The sequence below is a fragment of the Onychomys torridus genome, unplaced genomic scaffold (genome assembly GCF_903995425.1).
Source record: "Onychomys torridus unplaced genomic scaffold, mOncTor1.1, whole genome shotgun sequence".
NCBI lineage: Eukaryota > Metazoa > Chordata > Mammalia > Rodentia > Cricetidae > Onychomys > Onychomys torridus.
Window position 1 is genome coordinate 1484329 of NW_023412870.1, and position 13278 is coordinate 1497606.

Genomic DNA, 13278 nt, shown 5'->3' on the forward strand with positions numbered 1-13278 from the left:
GTCCGTCAATGTAATACACCATATAAAAAAACTCAAAGAAAAAAACAAAAAACAAATGATCATCTCACTAGATGTAGAAAAGGCATTTGACAAAATCCAACACCCCTTCATGATAAAGGTCTTGGAGCGATCAGGAATACAGGGAACATACCTAAATATAATAAAGGCAATCTACAGCAAACCAACAGCCAACATCAAATTAAATGGAGAGAAACTCAAAGCAATACCACTAAACTCAGGAACAAGGCAAGGCTGTCCCCTCTCCCCATACTTATTCAATATAGTACTTGAAGTTCTAGCCAGAGATATAAGACAACATAAAGAGATTAAGGGGATACAAATTGGAAAGGAAGAAGTCAAGCTCTCCCTATTTGCAGATGACATGATAGTATACATGAGTGACCCCAAAAATTCAACCAAGGAACTGATACAGCTAATAAAAACCTTCAACAACATAGCAGGATACAAGATCAACTGAAAAAAATCAGTAGCCCTCCTATATACAATAGACAAACAGGCTGAGAAGGAAATCAGAGATACATCACCCTTTACAATAGCCACAAATGATATAAAATACCTTGGGTTTACCCTAACTAAGCATGTGAAGGACCTATATGACAAGAATTTTAAGTCCCTGAAAAAAGAAATTGAAGATGTCAGAAAATGGAAAGATCTCCCATGCTCATGGATAGGCAGGATTAACATAGTAAAAATGGTGATCTTACCAAAAGCAATCTACAGATTCAATGCAATTCCCATCAAGTTACCAACACAATTCTCCACAGATCTGGAAAGAATAATACTCAACTTCATATTCAAAAACAAAAAAAACAGGATAGCCAAAAGAATCCTGTACAATAAAACAACCTCTGGAGGCATCACAATCCCCAACCTCAAGCTCTACTATAGAGCTACTGTAATAAAAACAGCTTGGTGCTGGCATGAAAACCAACATGTGGAACCAATGGAACCAAACTGAAGACCCTGACCTTAACCCCCACACCTATGAACATATAATTTTTGACAAAGAAGCCAAAAATGTACAATGGAAAAAAGAAAGCATCTTCAACAAATGGTGCTGGCATAACTGGATGTCAAGTGTAGAAGGCTACAAATAGATCCATATCTGTCACCGTGCACAAAACTTAAATCCAAGTGGATCAAAGACTTTAACATAAATCCAGCTACTCTGAACCGGATAGTAGAGAAAGTAGGAAGTACTCTTGAATGCATTGGCATCGGAGATCACTTTCTAAATAAGACACCATTAGCTCAGACACTGAGAGAAACAATCAATCAATGGGACCTGTTGAAACTGAGCTTTTGTAGAGCAAAGGACATGGTCAACAAGACAAAGCAACAGCCTACAGAATGGGAAAAGGTCTTTACCAACTCCACATCTGACAGAGGGCTGATATCCAGAATATATAAATAACTCAAGAAATTAGACATCAAAATGCCCAACAGTCCAATTAAGAAATGGGCTATGGAACTAAACAGAGAATTCTTCACAGAGGAAGTTCAAATGGCTGAAAGACATTTAAGGACATGCTCAACATCCCTAATTATCCGGGAAATGCAAATCAAAACAACTCTGAGATACCACCTTACACCTGTCAGAATGGCTAAGTTCAAAAACACAGAAGACAGCTTATGTTGGAGAGGATGTGGAGCAAGGGGAACTCTCCTCTACTGCTGGTGGGAATGCAAGCTTGTACAGCCACTTTGGAAATCCATCTCCCCCAAGACCCAGCTATAGCACTCTTGGGCATATACCCAAGGAATGCTCAATCACACTACAAGGGCATTTGCTCAGCTATGTTCATATGAGCATTGTTTGTAATAGCCAGAACCTGGAAACAACCTAGATGCCCTTCAACTGAAGAATGGATAAAGAAAATATGGTACAGATACACAATGGAGTACTACTCAGCAGAAAAAAACAATGACATCATGAGGTTTGCAGGCAAATGGATAGATCTAGAAAAAATCATCCTGAGTGAGGTAACCCAGACTCAGAAGGACAAACATGGTATGTACTCACTCATAGGAGGATATTAGATGTAAAACAAAGATGACTAGACTGCTACACAACTCCAGGGAGGCTACCTAGAAAACAGGACCCTAGGAAAGACCCAGGGATAACTCAATGACAGAGAAATGGATGAGATCTACATGAACAACCTGAACAACAGTGGGAGTAATGAAGGGCAAGATTTGAGGGAAAGAAATCTTAGGGGAGCAGGAGATCCCATCTAGATCAAGAACAGAAAGGGAGAACAAGGAATAACAGATCATGATAAATGAAGACCACATGAGAACAGGAATAGGCAGAGTGCTCGAGAGGTCCCCAGAAATCCACAATGATATATCCTCTGTAGTCTGCTGGCAATGGTCGAGAGAAAGCCTGATCTGACCTAGTCTGGTGATCAGATGACTAAACACCCTAACAGTCGTGCTGGAACTCTCATCCATTAACTGATGGAAGTGGATGCAGAGATCCTCAGCCAGGCCCCAGGTGGAGCTCCAGGTGTCCAACTGTCGAGAAAGAGGAGGGACTGCAAGAGTGTGAATGGTTGAATCCACGATTGGAAAAGCACAGGGACAAATAGCCAATCGAAAGAAAGCACATCAATTATGAACCAAGGGCTGTGGAGCCCCCAGCTGGATCAGGCCCTCTGGATAAGTGAGACAATTGAATAGCTTGATCTGTTTGGGAGGTACCCAGGCTGTGGGACCAAGACCTGTCCTTAGTGCATGAGTTGGCTGTTTGGAACCTTGTGCTTACACAGGGACACATGCTCAGCCTGGAAGGAGAGGACAGGACCTGCCTGTACTGAATCCACCAGGTTTAAATGAATCCCCAGCGGTGTCTTGGTCCTGGAGGACGTGGGAATGGAGGGGACGGGATGGGGGAAAGGTGGGGGTGGGGGCGGGAGGGGGGAAGACAGGGGAACCCATGGCTGATGTATAAAATTAAAACACATTAAAAAAAAAGAAGTGGGCATCTTCACGCACCCTTTCTCACCTTGCCAAATACCAGAGAAAGATAACAGCAGCAAACATATAAAGGCGCAGCAAAAGCAAAAGACATTCTGGAGTCTGTGGTGTCGGGGCCTCTCCTATCCAAGATTATAAAGGATTTTTATCCTAGTGGACTGACACCTGAAGTCCATTGCCACCTGCTACTCCTCTGACATGACCATAAATAAGCCATCTTTTCAAATTCCAGCATAGTGACTTTTGCCTGTTTTTCATTTCTGTTTTCCAGGACCTGGAAGAAGGTGATTCACCTGGTAGATTCTCCATCACTTATTGAGGAGTTAATCTGAGAAGCAGATCTCCTAAAGTTGGAGACTAGAGAAGGAAAGGCAAGTTGTTATTCATGTGGTGGAGATCTTCTCGTGTGTGTGTGTGTGTGTGTGTGTGTGTGTGTGTGTGTGTGTGTGTGTGACATCCCATCCATTCCAGACCAGCAGACCTTAACCCAGGTAATCCTAGAACCACTTCTCCACCTGGAACAAAGCACCAAGTCAATGGACAAGAGATAAAATCTGAGCCACATCTGACCTCACAGCCTCTGGAGACAAGAGGGAGGGGGCATCTCAAGTATAGGATTCCTCCCCATCTAGCATGCCTGTTGTTTTCCATCTCTCACCCTGCCCAAGCCACAGTTATGCAGCCATGTGGATTGCCTCATGCCATAGCCCCAAATACTGTCACCAAAATAAGATCAAAACTAAGGAATGGTGACTATGAGGACACAGATGAGACAAGAGAGGCCACATCTGTATAGGACTAAATAAAACCATATTAAGAAGTATACTTGGGTCCTAAGTCTCATAGATATGAAATGGTGGCCATTACACTCCCAAGTTGGGTAATATCATGTGTTTAGATATCCCCATCAGTGTCCAGAGAATTGTGCTTGGAAGTCTGTGGAGGGATCAGTCTGGTGTCATGTGGAGATATTGTGCTGATATCTGAGATGGGAATCATTATCTGTCAATAGCACATTATCAACCTCAGCTCCTACCTCTTCTACTCTATGTTCTTATGGACATAGACTCTATGACCTCTGACACAGCAGCCAACTCCCATCCATATTTCCTTGCCTCCCTCAGACTTCTGTGAGATAAGATCACCAGGAAGCCAAGGCTTATTGCTGTGGACTGAGCTGGACAGGAAAGAACCATGACATAACAGTGAGGCCATGGGAACCCCAGCTCAGGAACCAGAGGTAGACACTCAGTGATAGACATAGGTCTTTGGTTTCCTTTGCTTCCTTGATTCTGTCAACCACATCAGCATCCAGGCTAGGCCTCAAAAGCATGTTGTCAACAAGACAATTACAGGTATCAGGGTAAGCAACTTGTCTCCAGACACTGCCCCAAGAATACCACAGCACAGAGCTGCATCTGCAGTGGGGAAGTGGGGCTCCAGAGATTCCTCTCCCAATAGTTAATCTTTCCATGGCACTTCTGGCCTCTGTCACTCCCATTGGGATTTCGTAGAGAAGCCAGTCAGCCTCATCCTGAAGATGAGCGTGGTAAAGTGAATAAGGACCACTCTGCACTCATTATCTACCAATAATTTAGGACATAGGCTCATATAAATATATGCACACTGATGAACTTGGTCAATACTATTCTAATTTTGATAATAAAATTTAATAACACAAAATGCCCTCAATGAGCATGATTCTCCTATGAACATGGATGCAGCAAACTATGAAGGATTCAATGGTATTTTGAGTTCCAGAATGTAAGAAACACCTGAATGAACCCAGTGAAGTATCAAAGATAAAAATCTCCAGTGAGCAGAATATGGTGGGAAATGGATTTCTTTCAGTACTCAGGGGACAGAGGCATGTGGATGTCTGTGACTTCCTGGCAACTTAAAAAAAAAAAAAGTAAAGTAAGAAGAAAGGAAAACAATTTGAAGATGTTAATAACACTCTCCCCTGTGTATGGAGAGATGGCTAAAGTGTGTAGATGACAGAGTTGGAGTCCCAGAAGTCTCTGAGGTCACAACTTCCTGGGCCTCTTACTTCGGGGTTACTAAGAGCCTCTTCTGATCTCCACAGGCTACTGTACTCCCAACATTCACATACCCATACAAGAAGAAGTATACACATAAACAAAAATAAAAATAGGTCTTAAATCTATTTTCTCTATACGTTTTTGTTAAGATACATTCCTATACTGTCTATAAAATGAAATGTTAAAAAGGAGAATCAGAATCCAAGATCTGTCTTGTAGGAAAGATGAGGATAAGTAGAGGCAGACATGTAAACATCTATTAGTCTTAAAATATCATTGTATTTTGTAAATAGTCGTTCCTTTTTGTAAACATTCTGCTTACATACACTTTGTCATTAATGTTCAATGAAGCAAATGTTTGAAAATTTTCAGTTCCTAATGTAGTGAATGTGGATTGATACAATCCACACAAGTGTAAGTACCTTTGAGGGCAATCAATTTCTAAGACTCTGTAGATATTCTGCTATCTCAGTGTGAGAATTACTGACTTAATGGCTTCTGGTCTGGACTCAGAAGGATATTTTGACCAGGATGAGATGGACCATGACCAGCATAAGCAACTTGTTCCCATACACTGCTCTTAGAGTCCAAAGTCCCAGAGCTGGATCTGAGCTGGGAAAACAGGGCCCTAGAGATTCCTCTTCCAGGAGTTCATCTTTCCATGACCCAACCACAACACTCTCTATGACTACCACTGGGAATTCTTAAAGAAGCCAATCGGCCTCATTCATATCATAATTATAAACTGAACACACAGTAGCAGAGACTCAGTGTCCACTCTTCAAGCAAGATGAAGACCTTAGTTCCTGAGGCTCTCCTCCTGCTGCTCCTGGCCAACCTGTCTCTGACCAGGCATCCAGAGGGTGAGTGTGGGTGTCAGGAGGGAAAGGACCTAACCTGGGAGATGAAAGGACTCCACCCCTGGGGCTGCAGCACAGGAAAACCTGTCTCTCCCCTAGCCCAGGCGGGACCTTCTTTATTTATTGAATATCATGGTCCCAGTCCCTGCTCGCTTCTCTTTTGGGAGAAATGTGGGGAGCAGCACAGGGTCCTAGGTGGGAGGTTTAGATCTAAAGGCCCACTGCACCTAGGTTCAAACTCCCTGAGCTATTTGCAAACTCTCCTCATCTGTCCTGACTTCCTGGAGCCACAACTCATCTGTGCTGTCTACTTTAATGACATTCATATTGAGAGATTCAACAGCAGAGAGGAGCCTCGGAGACTGATGCACTGTGCACCATGGGTGGATCAGCAGGAGCCAGAGTATTGGGACCAGAGGACAAAAGAAGTTCTGAATCTGATGAAAGCATACAAGTATATACTGAAGAAAATACTTCAAATCTACAATCTGTTTGAAACTGATGAGTGGACCCAAATAAGAAATCCCAAATTTCAAGCTTCCAGTGGTTTTGCTCCAGTTCCCCATATCCAATATTTTCCACAGCAAAATGTGACCCACATAGACTAGGCTACAAAGAGCCTTGGGACACTGACCTGGTTTTCTGCACAATTTAAGCTCAAATGTGGCCATTTACAAAGGCCAAATGGGAGGGACTGAGTCACTGGAGGGCCCCAAGAGGCCTGGCCCTGTAAGAGTGGCTGACAGTATGGGCTTGAATAGGTAATCACGCAATCCAGATCTTGATGGCCTGAGATGTACTGCCTGGAGGGAACCTCAGTCCTGTACATTATGAATTCATCTTCAATGGCCATGATCACATTGCGCTGAACAAGGACCTGAGTCCATGGACTGCAGTTGGCAAGGCAGCTGAAATGGTGAGGGAAAATTGGGAGGCATCAGGTTTGGCAAAATCTTTGAAGACTTACTGGCAGCGTGAAGGTGTGAAGTTGGTCCTCAAACAGCTGGACTATGGGAAGGAGATTTTGCTGAGAACAGGTAAGGAAAGAAACTGCCAAGCCTGAACGGGGACTAGAGCCCCTGTCCCTGAGGATTCCTCCTCAGCAGGGAGAAGCTGGAATAGTCAATCTTGCATCAAAGGAGAAGAGTGTCACAGGTTTCCTAATTCAACAAGAGAGAGGGACTTTGATAGGTCTAAGACTTCACTTAGGATAGATCAGTCTGTCAATTATGCAGCATTTCCCTTCCATTTGCCTTGTGAAACTTGATCTCTGCCATGCCTGTTCACTGTCCATGGACTTTGGAGGTCTGAGTCCAGTGTTGCTGAGTCTGAGTCTCCATCCAGTCAGAACTAGAAGTTATATTTCTAGAAGGAGATCCAGAGTCCCTCCCCCCACCCCCGCCCCACCCCTGTGCTGGCTCATAATGATTCTGAAACTTTCCAAGGCATAGATTAACCCCATCCTTACCCTGAGATTAGGCTGATGTGTGGGGTCTGCATCTCTCCTTCTAGCCAACTGTCCCATCCATTCAAACCAAGGTTATATGCACAGTGATGGACATTCAGGAAGAATGCAAAAAGCCTGAATTTTCTAATTTATTCCCTTCAGATACCCCCTAAAATACATGTGACCTGTAAGGTCAGAGATGATGGGAAAATCACTCTAAGGTGCTGGGCCCTGGACTTCTACCCTGCTGACATCACCCTGACCTGGCAGAGGGATAGGAGGTGATAGAGACCAGGCCTGCAGGAGATGGAACCTTCCAGAAGTGGGCAGCTGTGATGGTGCCTTCTGGGGAGGAGCAGAGATACACATGTCATGTGGATCATGAAGGGCTGCCTGAGCCCCTGACCCTGAGATGGGGTAAGGAGTGGGTGTGAGCACAGAGCCTATCACAGAGAGAGGGGGAGGCTTTGGGAGAAATGGAGCAGGGTTATGATTGATAGCTGGAGGACAGAGGCCTCACTGTTCCTTCCATTCTCTGTCAGAGCCTCCTCAGCCCTCTGTCCCCATCATTCCAGTTGTCACTGGCCTGGTTCTTGGAGCTGTGCTTGTGGGAGCTGTGGTGACTTTTCTGATGTGGAAGAGGAGGACTAAAGGTGAGGGAAGGGCAGGGTCTGAGTTCAAGTCTCCATGGCAATATCAAGTCCAGCTGAGACTGTGCACTACCACATGAGAGCCAAGATTCATCCACACAGTTGCTTATTCAGCCTTGTGCTGATGTGCTGACATTAACTCTATTGTGAAGGAAATAATGAACAGATTCATCACTGCTGTAGTAGAGGTGGAGACCTGAACCTCAGCTCTCAGAGGTCAGATGGAAAGGTTCCTACTTAGAACAGTTATCCAGGAGTCCACTTAACCCTGTTCATGTACAGTCTTCTATCATGTTTTCTCATCTTTCTCTAGATCTGTAGTCAGTTCTGGAAACTTCCCTGAGATAAGAACCAGGAGATTCCACTAGGCCTTGCATATACTGATGCTCACAGGAGCTCCAAGAAAAGGGATTATTCCCATGAGTAAACAGTGAGACAGCTATGTTCAGGCTTGCCAGTAATTATACTTGGAGCTCATACCTGAGACACCTGTGGCAGTATATACCCGAGCCTATGGAGGTTCTCAGCCACTTCATATCTCCTCATTAGTTCCATCTTCAGAGGCTTTGATCTGCTCTTGTATCAATTTCTACTTGGAAGTAAAGTTTCTAGTATGTTCAGCCTTCTGTTATATCTTTAAAAATGACATCCTAAAGGACCTAATATGAGACAGAGAGAGGTCAGAGGATAGAACTTTGGGGTGTGGGGACTCTTGAGATTGGGAGAGTTTGAGTGTGTGATGAGCTGTTCAGAATGTCACCAATTAAGACACTGATCTGAATTTCTTCCTTGTTCTTTTCATCTACAGGGTAAGACAGCTGGACTGAGCCTAACAGGATTTATTGTTTTCTCTTTTCCCACTGTGGCTTCAAGACCTGATGACTTCTCTTCCTGCATCTGACTGTGACTATGTGTCTGTCTGCTGTGAGCACAGTGTGAACGGGTGATGAGTTCAGCCCTGCCCTGAGCAGCAATAAGTCCCATCCACACACTGATCATCATTCCTTCCCCAGTCATCACTGCTGCTCCAACAGAGGCTGGGCTAGCAAACCTCCACCCTGACGGAACTTTAGTTTCCACTGAGCTACATCTTCATGTGTCTTTCTTGAAATTAAGCTTTTCTTATGATTATGAGACTTCTCTCAGAGTAGATTTTTGATTAGTGTACTAATGATGTGTCAAACTTGATGGAGAAAATAATGTCTCAGAACTTTGTGGAATCGTGTGTGCTGTGCTAACCCAGTTGTCTGTAGTGACAATTGAAGGCTGTGTGGAGACATGTGAGGCGTGCATGTGCACAGCTGTTGCACCTTCTACCCTGGGCTTTCACATAGTTCTTCCCCTTGTGTCATCTTGCTAACTCCTCATCCCTGTTCTTTCAATAAACCTGTTCACCAGGACATGTGATCAAAAGATCTCAGGCATTTGTAGGGTCTGTCCAGTGTCTCTGCTGTTCTTTCATGTTGGCTGTCATGATTCTGATATTCCATCAAGAGGTGTTGAGATTCATGGTACTACAGGGATTACATTTGTTCTCAGTTCTGTCTTTCAGTCTGGTATCCCTGTCTTCTCTTGTTGATGGTCACTGACATAGTTGGGAATGTTTCTTTCATTGTCCAACCATGGATGTCTGTGGTGTTGTCACCAAATTGGGTAGAGTCCAAGTGTAGTTTCTGATAGCCCTTAGACACTATAATATGTCAATAATACCAGCAGGAGGAGCTCCACCAACAGGAGATTTGCAAGTTCAAGAACAAACTGGGCTACATCCTGAGACCCTGTCTCTGAAGGAAGTCATTAAAATCTAATAAATAAAAAGAATTAAAAGGTAATTAAAATCACAAGTATTGGACAAAGATGCTCTATGCTACTGCCATTCTACAGATATCTCAACTAAGTATTTGAATTTGAGATAGGAAATAGGTTTATGTAAAGAAAGTTATGTGGAATATACAAATTGGGTAACACCTGTTGAAAACTGCTTAAATCCCTAGAGGATTTTATAGTACTCACTAAAGCATAAGCATATGATTTCAGAGCATCCAATCATTTTCAATGAATCTGGAAATCCTTCAAAATGAAGCAATAGAATCCTATGTTAAAACCTGTCTACAGAGAGGGTTACAGAGGAGAGAGGAAGAGGAATGGTGTAGATGAAATCAATAGTAATATCTGTAAAACTACGTAAATTGGCAGTCTAGACACTTTATGCAATGCCTGAGGGATGGAGATTCTGCTCCAGTTCAAATAGATCATTTATCAAGAGAGAGTGTGTTTGTGGCCCTAAGGAACAGTTGCGCATTGTCTCTTGTGTGCTTCTCTGAATCCCAGAGGCAATGCACATGGCAAATTCTCCAGCTCTTGTTAAGCAGTACTAGGAGCAGAGCCCCTAAAGAGGGAACAGGGCAGGGAAGTCAGATTTCTGAAGCATTGATAGAGATCTTCCTGCATGTGTGTCTTTGGAACGGACTACCTGCCTCAGACAAGGAGCATATTTCCCAGCAAATCCTAGAGTCCTTTAACAACAGGACATGGCAGCAACTCTCTACCTAAAAGAGGAGGAGTGGGCACAGCTTCCCCATATCCTGCCATCTCTGTAGGGGTGTCCTGATCCTCTTTTTCTACCTGTGTGTAGAGCTTATGTATCTCTCTTCTCTATTCTGCTGATTCCTTTCAGCATCCTTGCAAACTTGACATACTGACCAATAAATCTTTTACCAGCATCCAACCTGCAGGAGAGTCAGGAACTGGCCTAACAGAGCCCTAGAACTCACACTCCATGTTGTATTTCAGCAAGAAAGCATCCAACTCTGGACTCTTGGATCACAGGCCCTTCAGACAAGAAGTGACTCCCATGAATAAGCCTCAGATGCAGTGAATGGAGCACACTGGTCTTGAGGACAGGGAATTGAAGAAAAGGGTTGGCTAAAACCATTGCCCCAATTTCCCAAAGTGTCTAAGACCTCAGTTCTGCTAGTAGAAATGACAATCATAAGGATAAGAATTCTCAAGCCCTGTATGTCCACTGATAAGAACAAATGTGTATTGATCCTCAAATAAAACTTTGAGATTATAATATAATTACACTTTTCCCTTTCCTTCCCCCTCAATACTCTCCCATACACCCTTCCTTGTGCTCTTCCAATTTATGTTTTCTTTTTTAATTGTTATTATGTTCTTTCTTTTTCTATCTCTTCCTTTCTCTATCCCCTTCTGCCCACCCCCGATTTTTCTCAAATCTGTATCTTAGTTAGAGTTTCTATTGCTGTGAAAAGACACCATGACCATAGCAACTCTTATAAGAGGAAACATTTAATTGGGGCTGGCTTAGAGTTTTAGAAGTTTATTCCATTACTTACCATCATGATGGAAAACATGACAGTGCATGGAGACATGATGCTGGATAAGGAGCTAAGAGTTCAACATCTTGATCTACAGGCAGCAGAAGGAGGCTGTATGCCACACAGGGTGTAGCTTGACCATATAAGCCCTCAAAACCCACTTCCACAGTGACACATTTCCTCCAACAAGGCCACACCTCCTAAAGTGCCACTCTCTATAGGCCAAGCATTCAAACACATGAGTCTGTGGGAACCATTCCTATTCAAACCACCAGTGAGTATTAATATACTTGTGTGTATGTTTTCAAGGCTGACCATGTGGTATTGGATAACCAGTTGGTGTGCTCTTCTTTGAATAGGACTGTTCCTCAAACCCTCAGCTTTCCTTAGGTACCTGTAATCCTTTGTATATGGTAGAGGACCTCTGTGCTTTTCTCTACTCTTTTTGGCTTATCTATTGGTATTGTCCTTATTTAACTCATGTTTGAGTAGTCATGTTTGTGGGACTTTAAAGATATAGCTACTAACATTCCTAAGAGACACAATCTCGTGGAAACTTCCTGGTTCTTACAATCTTCCCACCCCTTCTCCCTTCTGAAATGTGCCCTGAGTGGGAGTGTGCTATAGAATGCTATTTTAAAGTACATTACTTTTGTTTATGTTGCATTTGTTTAACTCTATGAAGCTGTGTTACTATGCCTGTCAAAAAAACCACATAATGGTCTAATGAAGAGCTAAATGACCAATAATGAGACACAGAGAAAAGCCAGGCAGGGCTGGCAGGCAGAGAGAATATATAGAAGGAGAAATTTGGGAGAAGGTAAGGGAGGAGCCAGAGAAAGAAGATGACTCCAGGAGCTAGCCACTCAGCTACACAGCAAGCCGTGGAGTAAGAGTAAGATTTAAAGCAAAGGATAACCAGACTACAACCCACAGCTCCAGAGAAACCAGCTAACAAGGAGAACCCAAAGAGAGATGCATGGATAGCTCTGGGAAGGGGAAGTAGATGAGATCTCCATAATTACACTGGGATGAGGAGTGGACAATGGAGGGTAAGGGATGGGGGATAAGAACAGAAGGGAACAGGATGGTTGAGCTGGAGTAGGGATGGAGTGGGAGAGCAATGAAGGAGATACCATGATAGAAGGAGACATCATGGGGATAGGGATAAACAGGTGCTAGGGAAGTTCTCAGGAATCCCCAAGGATGACTCCAACTTATACTACTACCAATAGTGGAGAGGGTGCAGTGGAGAGGGTGCCTGAACTGGTTTACCCCAGTAATCAAATAGGAATACCTTAACTGCCATAATAGAGCCTTTCTCCAGTAACCGATGAAAGCAAATGTAGAGATCCACAGCCAAACACTAGGCCAAGCTCCAGGAGTCCAGTCAAAGAGAGAGAAGAGGGATTCTGTGAGCAAGGGGCATCAATATCATGTTGGGGAAACCTACAGAGACAACCAAATCAAACTAGTGGGAACTCATGAAATTTAGATCAACCGCTGTTGAGCATGCATGGGACTGGACGAGGCCCTCTGCATAGCAAGACAGTGGGGTAGCTTGATCTGTTTAAGGGGCCCCTGGCAGTAGGATCAGAATCCATCCTGAATGCATGAGCAGGCCTTTTGGAGCCCACTACCTATGATGGGATACCTTGCACAGCCTTGAGGCAGGGAGAGGAGGTTGAACTTGCCTTTACTAAATGTATCTCCCCATGGGAGGCCTTGCCTTCTTGTAGGAGGTGATGGGGGATGGATTGGGAGAAGGAGGCTGGAGGGCCAGGAGAAGGGAAGAGAGGGATCTTTGATTGGTATATAAAATGAATAAAAAATTATTAATAAAAAGTACATGACTAAATTAAAAAGATGCAATTAAAAAAAGAAAAGATTTACAGAAGAGAACAGGAAAAGCCCAGAGGGAAAAGGTAGATGGGGTAA

At 43.6% G+C, this 13278-nt stretch overlaps 1 pseudogene; it reads left to right on the plus strand.

The window, feature by feature from the left end:
• Positions 1–5832: 5832 nt before the first annotated feature.
• Positions 5833–8828, plus strand: LOC118575939 (annotated as a pseudogene).
• Positions 8829–13278: the final 4450 nt, after the last annotated feature.